We start from the raw sequence: 17093 nt of genomic DNA, 5'->3' as shown, positions 1-17093 counted from the left end.
TACCGCGGTGAAGGGGGGGGGGGGTCAGCAGGTGTCAAGGGCGATCGCTTTGATGTCAAGGGCGAGAGACTGTGACAGAATAAGACTAAAACATAAGAGTTGGCCATTGAGTAGCTTGTAGTGATCTTTGACCAAAATGTATGTCTGGTTTTTCCTATACGTTTGCTTTGTGGATCATAGTTGGGGCGGGGGGATAAAAGGCTTACAGCACCTGGTATTCCCAGGCGGTCTCCCATCCAAGTACTAACCAGGCCCGACCCTGCTTGGCTTCCGAGATCGGACGAGATCGGGCGTTATCAGAGTGGTATGGCCGTAAGCCATTGAGCCGGCACCGTGCCGCTCTTTTATATATAATTCGGCCTCCGCGCTTCTTCTTTCTGCGATCAGCTTATTTCACCAGTTTCTGCGTTTATGACCAGCTACGTGACATCTTATTGCGTTTGCTGTGGAAAGAGTCAAGTGTTAAGTTTAAGAATAAGACTAAAACATAAGAGGTGGCCATTGAGTAGCTTGTAGTGATCTTTGACCAAAATGTATGTCTGGTTTTTCCTATACGTTTGCTTTGTGGATTATAGTTGGGGCGGGGGGATAAAAGGCTTACAGCACCTGGTATTCCCAGGCGGTCTCCCATCCAAGTACTAACCAGGCCCGACCCTGCTTGGCTTCCGAGATCGGACGAGATCGGGCGTTATTTTTTTTTTTTTGTCTTTTATTATGAAAATATATTTTTGGGAACAAAAATACATTTTTGATTGCATGTATTGTCCATCAATTCCACATTGTTACATTTGTTTTACACTTTGTTTCGCTTACACAAGATAGTATCCGTCTCTCTTTATACATAAAATAAAGCCATGCTTTCCAAATCATCAACTTAAATCAGCGCTTTGGAATCAGAACAGAAAATGAAACAAATCAGCCCTTTTGAACAAACCTTAGACTGTGTTTTTAAAAGAAAGTGACATTAAAACACCACTTTGAGATTTTAAATGACACACATTCCACATTAAACAGAATGATCCCATCCTCCCCTTAACTTCAATAAAACATAACAGAGAAAGTTAAAAGAAAACCGTAACGCGTCTTTAACTTTGTTTATATTTACACTTCCAATAATCATCATTTTCCGTTCACATCATTTCAGACTTTTTCCCTCCCCTCCCTCCCTCCCTCCCTCCCTCACCAGTTCCACACAATCTCCCCCCTCCTGTTGAGGGAGAGGAGATGGCTGTCTCTGATGAAGAGCCGGGTGAAGTCCGCATCGCCGTGCGTCAGTCTGTAATGTGTTTGTTTTTTGACCATGTTTTTGAAAATGTTCCAAACCGGGATGATTCTGCGTTCAAAGTGCGCAATGTTCCGACGTGATTTGACGGCCCACCGGGCGTGACTTAAGAGCAATTTGCACAGCGCTGCGTTCTTCACCCTGCTCTTCTCCCACACTCCAAACACAAAGAATACATCCCACGAATCCCCGCTGTCCCAAATTAATCCCAGTTTGTTGACTAAGCACTTTTTCAGGGTTTCAAAGAAGCTCGCCAGCTCCGAGCAGTGGCGGTACATGTGCAATAGTGTTTCAGGCAGCAGGCCACAGACGTCGCACTCCCTGCCGACCCCCTTGTCAAATTGGTGCAGAATAACGTTAGTGAACACTTTGTTGTGTCGGATTTTGTAGTCGTTGTCTTCTGCCTCAATGCTGTTCCCTCTCACCCTCCATTGTCCCCAGATTTGTCCCACATTCAAATTGGGCATAACTTTGCCCCAGAACGGCAGAGAGGTCGGACGTTGCGACGCCTGTGCCAGAAACTTTCCATAGATCTGTTTGCTTGTCAATCTGTGTATACTCCTCCACTCTCCTCCTTGCTCCACCAACATGGCTGGGAGCTTCCCCTCTCTGTTCTGTACCACTCTCCGCTCTATGGTTGTCCGCCATTCTTTTGGGATGCTTTCCTTTAAGTCGTTATAATAGCTTGTTGTCTCCGTAATTTTGGCCTCATAGTTTATCTCCTTTATACTGTCATATATGGCTTGGGGGGGGAGAAAACCCGGCATCAGTTCATACATGACGTCCTTCAACTGGACCAAACCTGCTGTTAACATGTCATTATTACATAGAAGCTTACCTGTCTTTTGAATTTTCTTATTTAGAAAGATTGGCATTTCTCTGATGACGTTTACCGAGTCACATGCATAGTCTATATGCTTTAGAAATTCCGCGTGAGCGGACAGGACTTCTCTATAGAAACCTGGAAGCCCCGCCATCATCGGTCGCTTTAGTTGCATCAGCAGCACAAAATCGCCTATGTGAAATACCTTGTTTATGAAGTAAGCCATCAGGCTTTTCCAGCCGTGGGCTGTGGAGTCACACAGATATTTTTGCACAGTTTTGATCCTGAACGCCCTTTTTTTGCTTTCTATATCTACTAATTGAAGTCCTCCCTCTCTGTACTTACTTATTAATGTTTTTCGTGCTATTTTACTTACTTTTGCCCTCCACAAAAAATTGGTTATAATTTCATTTATTCTGTTTAATACCCATAAGGGTAGTTCTATAACTGCTAATGTATAGTTTAGTTTTGACAATATTAAGTTGTTTAGAACCACTACTCTACCTTTGAGTTTTAGGTCTCTCAGTTTCCAATAATTTAGACATTTTTCTATTTTACTAATAATTTCCGTCCATGACAGATCACGAGCTGCCACTACATCTTTACCGATGTAGGTACCTATAATTTTTATATGCTTGCTTTGTATTTTAAAAGGTGTGGTCTCCTGCTGAGGCTCAGCCATGTTAATGAACATGATTTCTGACTTACCTACATTTATGCGGGAGCCAGAGGCTCGACCGTACATGTTTATTACTGCCATTGCTCTCTCTATGCTTGCCATGTCCTTTACTGTTAGGGTGGTGTCATCAGCAAATTGCTGGACGACACAGGATCCTCCCCCTGGTAACTCAATACCTCTAATACCCTTGTCTTGTTTTAATAGAATTCCTAGTGGCTCTGCTATTATTGTGTACAGGATTGAGGATAGTGGACAGCCTTGTCTGACCGACCTTTCCAGAGGAAACGCATCAGTGGTTGCACCGTTGCATTTGACCTTACCTGTAGCTTTGCTATATAATAATTTTACCCAAGTTAGAAATCTGTCTCCAAAACCTACCTTCTCCAGTACATTAAACATAAATTGATGCTCTACTCGGTCAAAGGCTTTATTGAAGTCAATGGCCAGAAGGACACCTGCTTGATCTGTCTCTTTTAAATACTCCACCACATCTCTTATGGTGCGTACTGTGTCAGTGACTTCTCTCCCTGGCACACTATAAGCCTGGGTGGCTTCTATTATTGTATGTAATATTTGTTTGACTCTGTTTGCCAATATTTTCATTAGTATTTTGTAGTCATTGTTCAACAGAGTAATGGGCCTATAATTTGTTAGTTTATTCTTCTCCCCTTTCTTAAAAATTAAAGTGATCAAGCCTAGAGTCATTGACTCCGGTACCTTCTGTTCTTTTTCCATTGTTTTATACAATTTCAGTAGTGTTGGTTTGAGCGTGTTGCAGAAAGCTTTATAGAAGTTTGCCGTCAACCCATCACTACCTGGGCTTTTATTTGACATCATTTGATTTATTGCACACTCTATATCTTCCTCAGTTATTTCCTGTTCACACGCTGATTTATCCTCATCATTTAATTTAGCAGTCATCTCTTCCAATATGTCATTTGTAGCTTGTATGTCTGAACTCTCAGTTTTAAACAAGTCACTATAAAAAGTTTGTACTGTTTCCAGAATGTCTACGAAATTGGTCACTACTTTACCTTCTTTATTTTTGATTTCTTGCAAATAACACTGATTTTGTTTCCTTTTTTCCAAGTTGAGGAAAAAAGCTGTACTTTTCTCCCCTTCTACTGCATATTGAGCACGGCTCCTCACTATAGCACCTTCACATTTTATCCTTTCAATTTCATTTATTTCATTTTGAATATTCACAAGCCTTTCAACATTGACAACCGGTTGTGCATTTAATTTAGCAATTGTATTTCTTAATGATCTTTCTTTTTCTCTAGTTTTAAAGTTCAATCTTTTCGCAAACTGAATACTTTTTTGTTTAATTCTCACTTTTAATTTCTCCCACCCCTCTATGATATTTTCCCCAAACTCAGGCTGTGAACATTCAAATGAGATCACTTTAGAGATGCATTCAACATAATCCCTTCTGTTCAGCAGGCTAGCATTAAGGTGCCACACGCCTCCCCCCCTCCCCCTCCTTTTACCCCCCATTCCCACACGCAGGATGGCATGATCACTAATGAAATTTAAACAATAGCGCACAGTATCGAAAAGGTCGATCTGCGGTTTCTTGACTAAACAAAAATCAATCCGACTTTGCCGTACAGTGTCCATTTGTGGCTGTACTCTCGAGTACTCTCGTGTTATGGGATTTCTGGTTCTCCATAAATCACAGAAATTATTCTTGGCCATAAACAGATTCAGGGCCGCTCTAGAACAGTCGTGTTTATAGCTACCGTTATCGCTAATGTCAAGCCTGCTCATCTTGACATTGAAATCCCCAACTATGATGTCACAGTCTTTAGCTATGATATTCAATTCTCGAAAGAAAGAAGACCTGTCCCCCTCGTGGTTGGGCGCATAAATGTTCAGTAATTTGTAGACAGTGTCTTCAAAAACAAAGCCCACTTTAACCCACCTCCCCCCAATGTCTTTGTCTATTAGAGTGGCATCAGCCTCAATGTGGCTACTCACCATGATGCTTACTCCTCGTGCCCGCTGAGTCCCATGGCTTGAAAAGTAGGATCCAGGCCACCTTTTCTTGCACTGAGTTTCACAGTCAGTGTCCCAGTGGGTTTCTTGGAGACAGATTATTTCTGCATCACACATTTTTACGACTTTAGTGAACTTGTCCATGTCACGTAGTCCACGTACGTTGAATGATGCTATTTTGACCATGGTGAGTGGGAAAGACAGAGAAAAATAATCCCCAAACAAAAAACATGATGCACACCCTTTTCAGTCCATTATTATTTACCCCTCTTAGTCTTGCCCTTTCTGCTTGTTCCCTCTTCCCTCCCCTTACTAACTCCATCCCATTCCGAAGCCTTAGGGTTCGGCTGTCGTCTCTCACTCCCCTGCCCGTGTAGAGGCCCTCTCTGCCCCGGCTGCCCGCAAGGCAAGGACGCAAGGCTGGCCGAACTGCCCTCCCTCTGGTTGCTGCGGCTCCTGTCCCCTGATGTTGTTACAGCCTGACCCCTCAGCGACCCGTGCGCCAGAGTGGAGACGCTCGTCGGCATCCTCCCCACCCTCTCAGAGGCCGCAGTCAAACCGCCGCTTCCTCTTTTCTCCTCCTCCTCCTCTTCCTCCTCGACCTCGCTCTCCTCCTCCATCTCATGGCGTGCAGCTGACTGGGGCCCCTCTGCTTCGCCATCAGTCGCAATGCCATCAGGATGATTTCCTGTCTCCGTCTCTTCTGCCCCGTCCTCCACTCCCTCGCCGGTGTCCCTCTCTGTCTCCTCTTTGGGATCTGCTCCAGGCATGGCTGCGCATTCTCGTGCGTAGTGTCCGATCTCCCCGCACTTGAAGCACTTGAACTCCGGGCACTCCCGTAGGATGTGTCCGGGCTGGAGGCACAGCCTGCAAACTTTAGATTGATTATCGTGCAGCACTCTGAAGTATTCAATCCCTTCCAGCGTCTCAAATTTGGTGCTGTAAGGTAAAGAGGAGACATTTTCATTGAAACGGACTTTGAGGAATCTCGTCCCGTCAAAAACGTCCGTCCCGGCCCACTTCCTCCGCTTGATAGGAGACACCGGCTCCACGCCCCACTGCTTCAGTTTAGTAACAATTTGATTGTCTGTGACATACAGGGGAAGGTTCAAAAAGGAGACGATCCTGGTGTCCCTCGTAACTTCCGATGCCACCACTCTGGAGTTTCTAATCTTGAAGCCGTCCAGCAGTCTTGTTTTCCCTTTCGGGTTACTCATCGTGAGCTCCCATCGCTTGTCGCTTTTCGACCTGCAGCCCAATACTCTCCCACACGTGTTGTCAACCGCACGCAGAAGCTCCATCATGGAGATTTTGTCTTCTCCCTCCACGTCCACATTAACCACCAGGTCTCTATCCATCTCTCTCCCTTCCCCCTCCCTCCCCGCCGCTTCCGCTGCGACCGCCGTCTCTTTCACCAACGCCATTGCTGTGACCCCTCCACCTCGTCTCTCTTTTCGTTTCTCCGCTCGACTCTCCACCACCACAAATTCTCCTCTCTCCCCCTTCTCCATCACGCTTTCTGCCTCAGTCGGATTCGCGTCCTGCTGGGGCTTCTTTGTTTCCGCCGCTATACCTCCATTTTGTTTGTCCGTCTGCCCGTCGTCGTAAGTCTTGTCCGGTCCGAGTGTCCTTGCCGTCTGTGCCATTTTCGTGCTTCTAAAGCCACAAAAGTTTCCCCCGTGCAGCAGAAAGCTGCTGGGGGGGAGTTAGAAACGTGATTTTCAGAGACTGCTCTCGTTTCCCCGTCGATTTAATGTCTTTTTCGTCCGCTCCGCCGCCACCACGCCAACCCGGAAGTTATCAGAGTGGTATGGCCGTAAGCCGTTGAACCGGCACCGTGCCGCTCTTTTATATATAATTCGGCCTCCGCGCTTCTTCTTTCTGCTATCAGCTTATTTCACCAGTTTCTGCGTTTATGACCAGCTACGTGACATCTTATTGCGTTTGCTGTGGAAAGAGTCAAGTGTTAAGTGTAAGAATATGTCACGTGTCAGGAAAGAACCCAAAAGCAGACGGGACAACCAGGTAAGGGAAGAAATCAAGTCTTTATGGAAGTAACCGATCTCAGGGGTAGAGCAGGAGTTCGCTCAGTGGCTGGTAGGCAGGCGGGCAGGCAGAAGTCCATGAAAGGCGACGTTCCAGCGCAGACTGGTTCACAGTGGAGGCTTTTTAAGGGTGATGGCGATCGCTTTGATGTCAACGGAGAGCGGCGATTCCTTTGATGGCCAACTGGTGTACCGCGATGAAGGGGGGGGGGTCAGCAGGTGTCAAGGGCGATCGCTTTGATGTCAAGGGCGAGAGACTGTGACAGAATAAGACTAAAACATAAGAGGTGGCCATTGAGTAGCTTGTAGTGATCTTTGACCAAAATGTATGTCTGGCTTTTCCTATACGTTTGCTTTGTGGATTATAGTTGGGGCGGGGGGATAAAAGGCTTACAGCACCTGGTATTCCCAGGCGGTCTCCCATCCAAGTACTAACCAGGCCCGACCCTGCTTGGCTTCCGAGATCGGACGAGATCGGGCGTTATCAGAGTGGTATGGCCGTAAGCCGTTGAGCCGGCACCGTGCCGCTCTTTTATATATAATTCGGCCTCCGCGCTTCTTCTTTCTGCTATCAGCTTATTTCACCAGTTTCTGCGTTTATGACCAGCTACGTGACATCTTATTGCGTTTGCTGTGGAAAGAGTCAAGTGTTAAGTGTAAGAATATGTCACGTGTCAGGAAAGAACCCAAAAGCAGACGGGACAACCAGGTAAGGGAAGAAATCAAGTCTTTATGGAAGTAACCGATCTCAGGGGTAGAGCAGGAGTTCGCTCAGTGGCTGGTAGGCAGGCAGGCAGGCAGAAGTCCATGAAAGGCGACGTTCCAGCGCAGACTGGTTCACAGTGGAGGCTTTTTAAGGGTGATGGCGATCGCTTTGATGTCAAGGGAGAGCGGCGATTCCTTTGATGGCCAACTGGTGTACCGCGGTGAAGGGGGGGGGGTCAGCAGGTGTCAAGGGCGATCGCTTTGATGTCAAGGGCGAGAGACTGTGACAGAATAAGACTAAAACATAAGAGGTGGCCATTGAGTAGCTTGTAGTGATCTTTGACCAAAATGTATGTCTGGTTTTTCCTATACGTTTGCTTTGTGGATTATAGTTGGGGCGGGGGGATAAAAGGCTTACAGCACCTGGTATTCCCAGGCGGTCTCCCATCCAAGTACTAACCAGGCCCGACCCTGCTTGGCTTCCGAGATCGGACGAGATCGGGCGTTATCAGAGTGGTATGGCCGTAAGCCATTGAGCCGGCACCGTGCCGCTCTTTTATATATAATTCGGCCTCCGCGCTTCTTCTTTCTGCGATCAGCTTATTTCACCAGTTTCTGCGTTTATGACCAGCTACGTGACATCTTATTGCGTTTGCTGTGGAAAGAGTCAAGTGTTAAGTTTAAGAATAAGACTAAAACATAAGAGGTGGCCATTGAGTAGCTTGTAGTGATCTTTGACCAAAATGTATGTCTGGTTTTTCCTATACGTTTGCTTTGTGGATTATAGTTGGGGCGGGGGGATAAAAGGCTTACAGCACCTAGTATTCCCAGGCGGTCTCCCATCCAAGTACTAACCAGGCCCGACCCTGCTTAGCTTCCGAGATCGGACGTTATCAGAGTGGTATGGCCGTAAGCCGTTGAGCCGGCACCGTGCCGCTCTTTTATATATAATTCGGCCTCCGCGCTTCTTCTTTCTGCTATCAGCTTATTTCACCAGTTTCTGCGTTTATGACCAGCTACGTGACATCTTATTGCGTTTGCTGTGGAAAGAGTCAAGTGTTAAGTGTAAGAATATGTCACGTGTCAGGAAAGAACCCAAAAGCAGACGGGACAACCAGGTAAGGGAAGAAATCAAGTCTTTATGGAAGTAACCGATCTCAGGGGTAGAGCAGGAGTTCGCTCAGTGGCTGGTAGGCAGGCGGGCAGGCAGAAGTCCATGAAAGGCGACGTTCCAGCGCAGACTGGTTCACAGTGGAGGCTTTTTAAGGGTGATGGCGATCGCTTTGATGTCAACGGAGAGCGGCGATTCCTTTGATGGCCAACTGGTGTACCGCGGTGAAGGGGGGGGGGGTCAGCAGGTGTCAAGGGCGATCGCTTTGATGTCAAGGGCGAGAGACTGTGACAGAATAAGACTAAAACATAAGAGGTGGCCATTGAGTAGCTTGTAGTGATCTTTGACCAAAATGTATGTCTGGTTTTTCCTATACGTTTGCTTTGTGGATCATGGTTGGGGCGGGGGGATAAAAGGCTTACAGCACCTGGTATTCCCAGGCGGTCTCCCATCCAAGTACTAACCAGGCCCGACCCTGCTTGGCTTCCGAGATCGGACGAGATCGGGCGTTATTTTTTTTTTGTCTTTTATTATGAAAATATATTTTTGGGAACAAAAATACATTTTTGATTGCATGTATTGTCCATCAATTCCACATTGTTACATTTGTTTTACACTTTGTTTCGCTTACACAAGATAGTATCCGTCTCTCTTTATACATAAAATAAAGCCATGCTTTCCAAATCATCAACTTAAATCAGCGCTTTGGAATCAGAACAGAAAATGAAACAAATCAGCCCTTTTGAACAAACCTTAGACTGTGTTTTTAAAAGAAAGTGACATTAAAACACCACTTTGAGATTTTAAATGACACACATTCCACATTAAACAGAATGATCCCATCCTCCCCTTAACTTCAATAAAACATAACAGAGAAAGTTAAAAGAAAACCGTAACGCGTCTTTAACTTTGTTTATATTTACACTTCCAATAATCATCATTTTCCGTTCACATCATTTCAGACTTTTTCCCTCCCCTCCCTCCCTCCCTCCCTCCCTCCCTCCCTCCCTCACCAGTTCCACACAATCTCCCCCCTCCTGTTGAGGGAGAGGAGATGGCTGTCTCTGATGAAGAGCCGGGTGAAGTCCGCATCGCCGTGCGTCAGTCTGTAATGTGTTTGTTTTTTGACCATGTTTTTGAAAATGTTCCAAACCGGGATGATTCTGCGTTCAAAGTGCGCAATGTTCCGACGTGATTTGACGGCCCACCGGGCGTGACTTAAGAGGAATTTGCACAGCGCTGCGTTCTTCACCCTGCTCTTCTCCCACACTCCAAACACAAAGAATACATCCCACGAATCCCCGCTGTCCCAAATTAATCCCAGTTTGTTGACTAAGCACTTTTTCAGGGTTTCAAAGAAGCTCGCCAGCTCCGAGCAGTGGCGGTACATGTGCAATAGTGTTTCAGGCAGCAGGCCACAGACGTCGCACTCCCTGCCGACCCCCTTGTCAAATTGGTGCAGAATAACGTTAGTGAACACTTTGTTGTGTCGGATTTTGTAGTCGTTGTCTTCTGCCTCAATGCTGTTCCCTCTCACCCTCCATTGTCCCCAGATTTGTCCCACATTCAAATTGGGCATAACTTTGCCCCAGAACGGCAGAGAGGTCGGACGTTGCGACGCCTGTGCCAGAAACTTTCCATAGATCTGTTTGCTTGTCAATCTGTGTATACTCCTCCACTCTCCTCCTTGCTCCACCAACATGGCTGGGAGCTCCCCCTCTCTGTTCTGTACCACTCTCCGCTCTATGGTTGTCCGCCATTCTTTTGGGATGCTTTCCTTTAAGTCGTTATAATAGCTTGTTGTCTCCGTAATTTTGGCCTCATAGTTTATCTCCTTTATACTGTCATATATGGCTTGGGGGGGGAGAAAACCCGGCATCAGTTCATACATGACGTCCTTCAACTGGACCAAACCTGCTGTTAACATGTCATTATTACATAGAAGCTTACCTGTCTTTTGAATTTTCTTATTTAGAAAGATTGGCATTTCTCTGATGACGTTTACCGAGTCACATGCATAGTCTATATGCTTTAGAAATTCCGCGTGAGCGGACAGGACTTCTCTATAGAAACCTGGAAGCCCCGCCATCATCGGTCGCTTTAGTTGCATCAGCAGCACAAAGTCGCCTATGTGAAATACCTTGTTTATGAAGTAAGCCATCAGGCTTTTCCAGCCGTGGGCTGTGGAGTCACACAGATATTTTTGCACAGTTTTGATCCTGAACGCCCTTTTTTTGCTTTCTATATCTACTAATTGAAGTCCTCCCTCTCTGTACTTACTTATTAATGTTTTTCGTGCTATTTTACTTACTTTTGCCCTCCACAAAAAATTGGTTATAATTTCATTTATTCTGTTTAATACCCATAAGGGTAGTTCTATAACTGCTAATGTATAGTTTAGTTTTGACAATATTAAGTTGTTTAGAACCACTACTCTACCTTTGAGTTTTAGGTCTCTCAGTTTCCAATAATTTAGACATTTTTCTATTTTACTAATAATTTCCGTCCATGACAGATCACGAGCTGCCACTACATCTTTACCGATGTAGGTACCTAGAATTTTTATATGCTTGCTTTGTATTTTAAAAGGTGTGGTCTCCTGCTGAGGCTCAGCCATGTTAATGAACATGATTTCTGACTTACCTACATTTATGCGGGAGCCAGAGGCTCGACCGTACATGTTTATTACTGCCATTGCTCTCTCTATGCTTGCCATGTCCTTTACTGTTAGGGTGGTGTCATCAGCAAATTGCTGGACGACACAGGATCCTCCCCCTGGTAACTCAATACCTCTAATACCCTTGTCTTGTTTTAATAGAATTCCTAGTGGCTCTGCTATTATTGTGTACAGGATTGAGGATAGTGGACAGCCTTGTCTGACCGACCTTTCCAGAGGAAACGCATCAGTGGTTGCACCGTTGCATTTGACCTTACCTGTAGCTTTGCTATATAATAATTTTACCCAAGTTAGAAATCTGTCTCCAAAACCTACCTTCTCCAGTACATTAAACATAAATTGATGCTCTACTCGGTCAAAGGCTTTATTGAAGTCAATGGCCAGAAGGACACCTGCTTGATCTGTCTCTTTTAAATACTCCACCACATCTCTTATGGTGCGTACTGTGTCAGTGACTTCTCTCCCTGGCACACTATAAGCCTGGGTGGCTTCTATTATTGTATGTAATATTTGTTTGACTCTGTTTGCCAATATTTTCATTAGTATTTTGTAGTCATTGTTCAACAGAGTAATGGGCCTATAATTTGTTAGTTTATTCTTCTCCCCTTTCTTAAAAATTAAAGTGATCAAGCCTAGAGTCATTGACTCCGGTACCTTCTGTTCTTTTTCCATTGTTTTATACAATTTCAGTAGTGTTGGTTTGAGCGTGTTGCAGAAAGCTTTATAGAAGTTTGCCGTCAACCCATCACTACCTGGGCTTTTATTTGACATCATTTGATTTATTGCACACTCTATATCTTCCTCAGTTATTTCCTGTTCACACGCTGATTTATCCTCATCATTTAATTTAGCAGTCATCTCTTCCAATATGTCATTTGTAGCTTGTATGTCTGAACTCTCAGTTTTAAACAAGTCACTATAAAAAGTTTGTACTGTTTCCAGAATGTCTACGAAATTGGTCACTACTTTACCTTCTTTATTTTTGATTTCTTGCAAATAACACTGATTTTGTTTCCTTTTTTCCAAGTTGAGGAAAAAAGCTGTACTTTTCTCCCCTTCTACTGCATATTGAGCACGGCTCCTCACTATAGCACCTTCACATTTTATCCTTTCAATTTCATTTATTTCATTTTGAATATTCACAAGCCTTTCAACATTGACAACCGGTTGTGCATTTAATTTAGCAATTGTATTTCTTAATGATCTTTCTTTTTCTCTAGTTTTAAAGTTCAATCTTTTCGCAAACTGAATACTTTTTTGTTTAATTCTCACTTTTAATTTCTCCCACCCCTCTATGATATTTTCCCCAAACTCAGGCTGTGAACATTCAAATGAGATCACTTTAGAGATGCAGTCAACATAATCCCTTCTGTTCAGCAGGCTAGCATTAAGGTGCCACACGCCTCCCCCCCTCCCCCTCCTTTTACCCCCCATTCCCACACGCAGGATGGCATGATCACTAATGAAATTTAAACAATAGCGCACAGTATCGAAAAGGTCGATCTGCGGTTTCTTGACTAAACAAAAATCAATCCGACTTTGCCGTACAGTGTCCATTTGTGGCTGTACTCTCGAGTACTCTCGTGTTATGGGATTTCTGGTTCTCCATAAATCACAGAAATTATTCTTGGCCATAAACAGATTCAGGGCCGCTCTAGAACAGTCGTGTTTATAGCTACCGTTATCGCTAATGTCAAGCCTGCTCATCTTGACATTGAAATCCCCAACTATGATGTCACAGTCTTTAGCTATGATATTCAATTCTCGAAAGAAAGAAGACCTGTCCCCCTCGTGGTTGGGCGCATAAATGTTCAGTAATTTGTAGACAGTGTCTTCAAAAACAAAGCCCACTTTAACCCACCTCCCCCCAATGTCTTTGTCTATTAGAGTGGCATCAGCCTCAATGTGGCTACTCACCATGATGCTTACTCCTCGTGCCCGCTGAGTCCCATGGCTTGAAAAGTAGGATCCAGGCCACCTTTTCTTGCACTGAGTTTCACAGTCAGTGTCCCAGTGGGTTTCTTGGAGACAGATTATTTCTGCATCACACATTTTTACGACTTTAGTGAACTTGTCCATGTCACGTAGTCCACGTACGTTGAATGATGCTATTTTGACCATGGTGAGTGGGAAAGACAGAGAAAAATAATCCCCAAACAAAAAACATGATGCACACCCTTTTCAGTCCATTATTATTTACCCCTCTTAGTCTTGCCCTTTCTGCTTGTTCCCTCTTCCCTCCCCTTACTAACTCCATCCCATTCCGAAGCCTTAGGGTTCGGCTGTCGTCTCTCACTCCCCTGCCCGTGTAGAGGCCCTCTCTGCCCCGGCTGCCCGCAAGGCAAGGACGCAAGGCTGGCCGAACTGCCCTCCCTCTGGTTGCTGCGGCTCCTGTCCCCTGATGTTGTTACAGCCTGACCCCTCAGCGACCCGTGCGCCAGAGTGGAGACGCTCGTCGGCATCCTCCCCACCCTCTCAGAGGCCGCAGTCAAACCGCCGCTTCCTCTTTTCTCCTCCTCCTCCTCGACCTCGCTCTCCTCCTCCATCTCATGGCGTGCTGCTGACTGGGGCCCCTCTGCTTCGCCATCAGTCGCAATGCCATCAGGATGATTTCCTGTCTCCGTCTCTTCTGCCCCGTCCTCCACTCCCTCGCCGGTGTCCCTCTCTGTCTCCTCTTTGGGATCTGCTCCAGGCATGGCTGCGCATTCTCGTGCGTAGTGTCCGATCTCCCCGCACTTGAAGCACTTGAACTCCGGGCACTCCCGTAGGATGTGTCCGGGCTGGAGGCACAGCCTGCAAACTTTAGATTGGTTATCGTGCAGCACTCTGAAGTATTCAATCCCTTCCAGCGTCTCAAATTTGGTGCTGTAAGGTAAAGAGGAGACATTTTCATTGAAACGGACTTTGAGGAATCTCGTCCCGTCAAAAACGTCCGTCCCGGCCCACTTCCTCCGCTTGATAGGAGACACCGGCTCCACGCCCCACTGCTCCAGTTTAGTAACAATTTGATTGTCTGTGACATACAGGGGAAGGTTCAAAAAGGAGACGATCCTGGTGTCCCTCGTAACTTCCGATGCCACCACTCTGGAGTTTCTAATCTTGAAGCCGTCCAGCAGTCTTGTTTTCCCTTTCGGGTTACTCATCGTGAGCTCCCATCGTTTGTCGCTTTTCGACCTGCAGCCCAATACTCTCCCACACGTGTTGTCAACCGCACGCAGAAGCTCCATCATGGAGATTTTGTCTTCTCCCTCCACGTCCACATTAACCACCAGGTCTCTGTCCAACTCTCTCCCTTCCCCCTCCCTCCCCGCCGCTTCCGCTGCGACCGCCGTCTCTTTCACCAACCCCATTGCTGTGACCCCTCCACCTCGTCTCTCTTTTCGTTTCTCCGCTCGACTCTCCACCACCACAAATTCTCCTCTCTCCCCCTTCTCCATCACGCTATCTGCCTCAGTCGGATTCGCGTCCTGCTGGGGCTTCTTTGTTTCCGCCGCCATACCTCCATTTTGTTTGTCCGTCTGCCCGTCGTCGTAAGTCTTGTCCGGTCCGAGTGTCCTTGCCGTTTGTGCCATTTTCGTGCTTCTAAAGCCACAAAAGTTTCCCCCGTGCAGCAGAAAGCTGCTGGGGGGAAGTTAGAAACGTTATTTTCAGAGACTGCTCTCGTTTCCCCGTCGATTTAATGTCTTTTTCGTCCGCTCCGCCGCCACCACGCCAACCCGGAAGTTATCAGAGTGGTATGGCCGTAAGCCATTGAGCCGGCACCGTGCCGCTCTTTTATATATAATTCGGCCTCCGCGCTTCTTCTTTCTGCGATCAGCTTATTTCACCAGTTTCTGCGTTTATGACCAGCTACGTGACATCTTATTGCGTTTGCTGTGGAAAGAGTCAAGTGTTAAGTTTAAGAATAAGACTAAAACATAAGAGGTGGCCATTGAGTAGCTTGTAGTGATCTTTGACCAAAATGTATGTCTGGTTTTTCCTATACGTTTGCTTTGTGGATTATAGTTGGGGCGGGGGGATAAAAGGCTTACAGCACCTGGTATTCCCAGGCGGTCTCCCATCCAAGTACTAACCAGGCCCGACCCTGCTTAGCTTCCGAGATCGGACGAGATCGGGCGTTATCAGAGTGGTATGGCCGTAAGCCATTGAGCCGGCACCGTGCCGCTCTTTTATATATAATTCGGCCTCCGCGCTTCTTCTTTCTGCTATCAGCTTATTTCACCAGTTTCTGCGTTTATGACCAGCTACGTGACATCTTATTGCGTTTGCTGTGGAAAGAGTCAAGTGTTAAGTGTAAGAATATGTCACGTGTCAGGAAAGAACCCAAAAGCAGACGGGACAACCAGGTAAGGGAAGAAATCAAGTCTTTATGGAAGTAACCGATCTCAGGGGTAGAGCAGGAGTTCGCTCAGTGGCTGGTAGGCAGGCGGGCAGGCAGAAGTCCATGAAAGGCGACGTTCCAGCGCAGACTGGTTCACAGTGGAGGCTTTTTAAGGGTGATGGCGATCGCTTTGATGTCAACGGAGAGCGGCGATTCCTTTGATGGCCAACTGGTGTACCGCGGTGAAGGGGGGGGGGGTCAGCAGGTGTCAAGGGCGATCGCTTTGATGTCAAGGGCGAGAGACTGTGACAGAATAAGACTAAAACATAAGAGGTGGCCATTGAGTAGCTTGTAGTGATCTTTGACCAAAATGTATGTCTGGTTTTTCCTATACGTTTGCTTTGTGGATTATAGTTGGGGCGGGGGGATAAAAGGCTTACAGCACCTGGTATTCCCAGGCGGTCTCCCATCCAAGTACTAACCAGGCCCGACCCTGCTTAGCTTCCGAGATCGGACGAGATCGGGCGTTATCAGAGTGGTATGGCCGTAAGCCGTTGAGCCGGCACCGTGCCGCTCTTTTATATATAATTCGGCCTCCGCGCTTCTTCTTTCTGCTATCAGCTTATTTCACCAGTTTCTGCGTTTATGACCAGCTACGTGACATCTTATTGCGTTTGCTGTGGAAAGAGTGAAGTGTTAAGTGTAAGAGTATGTCACGTGTCAGGAAAGAACCCAAAAGCAGACGGGACAACCAGGTAAGGGAAGATATCAAGTCTTTATGGAAGTAACCGATCTCAGGGGTAGAGCAGGAGTTCGCTCAGTGGCTGGTAGGCAGGCGGGCAGGCAGAAGTCCATGAAAGGCGACGTTCCAGCGCAGACTGGTTCACAGTGGAGGCTTTTTAAGGGTGATGGCGATCGCTTTGATGTCAACGGAGAGCGGCGATTCCTTTGATGGCCAACTGGTGTACCGCGGTGAAGGGGGGGGGGTCAGCAGGTGTCAAGGGCGATCGCTTTGATGTCAAGGGCGAGAGACTGTGACAGAATAAGACTAAAACATAAGAGGTGGCCATTGAGTAGCTTGTAGTGATCTTTGACCAAAATGTATGTCTGGTTTTTCCTATACGTTTGCTTTGTGGATCATAGTTGGGGCGGGGGGATAAAAGGCTTACAGCACCTGGTATTCCCAGGCGGTCTCCCATCCAAGTACTAACCAGGCCCGACCCTGCTTGGCTTCCGAGATCGGACGTTATCAGAGTGGTATGGCCGTAAGCCATTGAGCCGGCACCGTGCCGCTCTTTTATATATAATTCGGCCTCCGCGCTTCTTCTTTCTGCGATCAGCTTATTTCACCAGTTTCTGCGTTTATGACCAGCTACGTGACATCTTATTGCGTTTGCTGTGGAAAGAGTCAAGTGTTAAGTTTAAGAATAAGACTAAAACATAAGAGGTGGC

General features: G+C 46.4%; 5 non-coding genes and 2 pseudogenes across 5 annotated transcripts; all 7 read right to left on the bottom strand.

The window, feature by feature from the left end:
- Positions 1-199: 199 nt before the first annotated feature.
- On the bottom strand, positions 200-318 carry LOC130125686 (5S ribosomal RNA). Its single transcript, XR_008811535.1, has one exon. It is a non-coding gene; the product is annotated as a 5S ribosomal RNA (ribosomal RNA).
- Positions 319-7214: 6896 nt separating this feature from the next.
- LOC130125684 (5S ribosomal RNA) lies at positions 7215-7333 on the bottom strand. Its single transcript, XR_008811533.1, has one exon. It is a non-coding gene; the product is annotated as a 5S ribosomal RNA (ribosomal RNA).
- Positions 7334-7943: 610 nt separating this feature from the next.
- LOC130125683 (5S ribosomal RNA) lies at positions 7944-8062 on the bottom strand. Its single transcript, XR_008811532.1, has one exon. It is a non-coding gene; the product is annotated as a 5S ribosomal RNA (ribosomal RNA).
- A 276-nt stretch (positions 8063-8338) lies between these two features.
- LOC130125666 (5S ribosomal RNA) lies at positions 8339-8447 on the bottom strand (annotated as a pseudogene).
- Positions 8448-15344: 6897 nt separating this feature from the next.
- LOC130125665 (5S ribosomal RNA) lies at positions 15345-15463 on the bottom strand. The gene has a single exon (XR_008811519.1). It is a non-coding gene; the product is annotated as a 5S ribosomal RNA (ribosomal RNA).
- Positions 15464-16074: 611 nt separating this feature from the next.
- On the bottom strand, positions 16075-16193 carry LOC130125653 (5S ribosomal RNA). Its single transcript, XR_008811518.1, has one exon. It is a non-coding gene; the product is annotated as a 5S ribosomal RNA (ribosomal RNA).
- Positions 16194-16803: 610 nt separating this feature from the next.
- On the bottom strand, positions 16804-16912 carry LOC130125664 (5S ribosomal RNA; annotated as a pseudogene).
- Between the last annotated feature and the right edge of the window lie 181 nt (positions 16913-17093).

Source organism: Lampris incognitus, chromosome 15, assembly GCF_029633865.1.
Source record: "Lampris incognitus isolate fLamInc1 chromosome 15, fLamInc1.hap2, whole genome shotgun sequence".
In the NCBI taxonomy this organism is placed as follows: Eukaryota; Metazoa; Chordata; class Actinopteri; order Lampriformes; family Lampridae; genus Lampris; species Lampris incognitus.
This window is presented reverse-complemented; position numbering and strand designations above follow the sequence as displayed.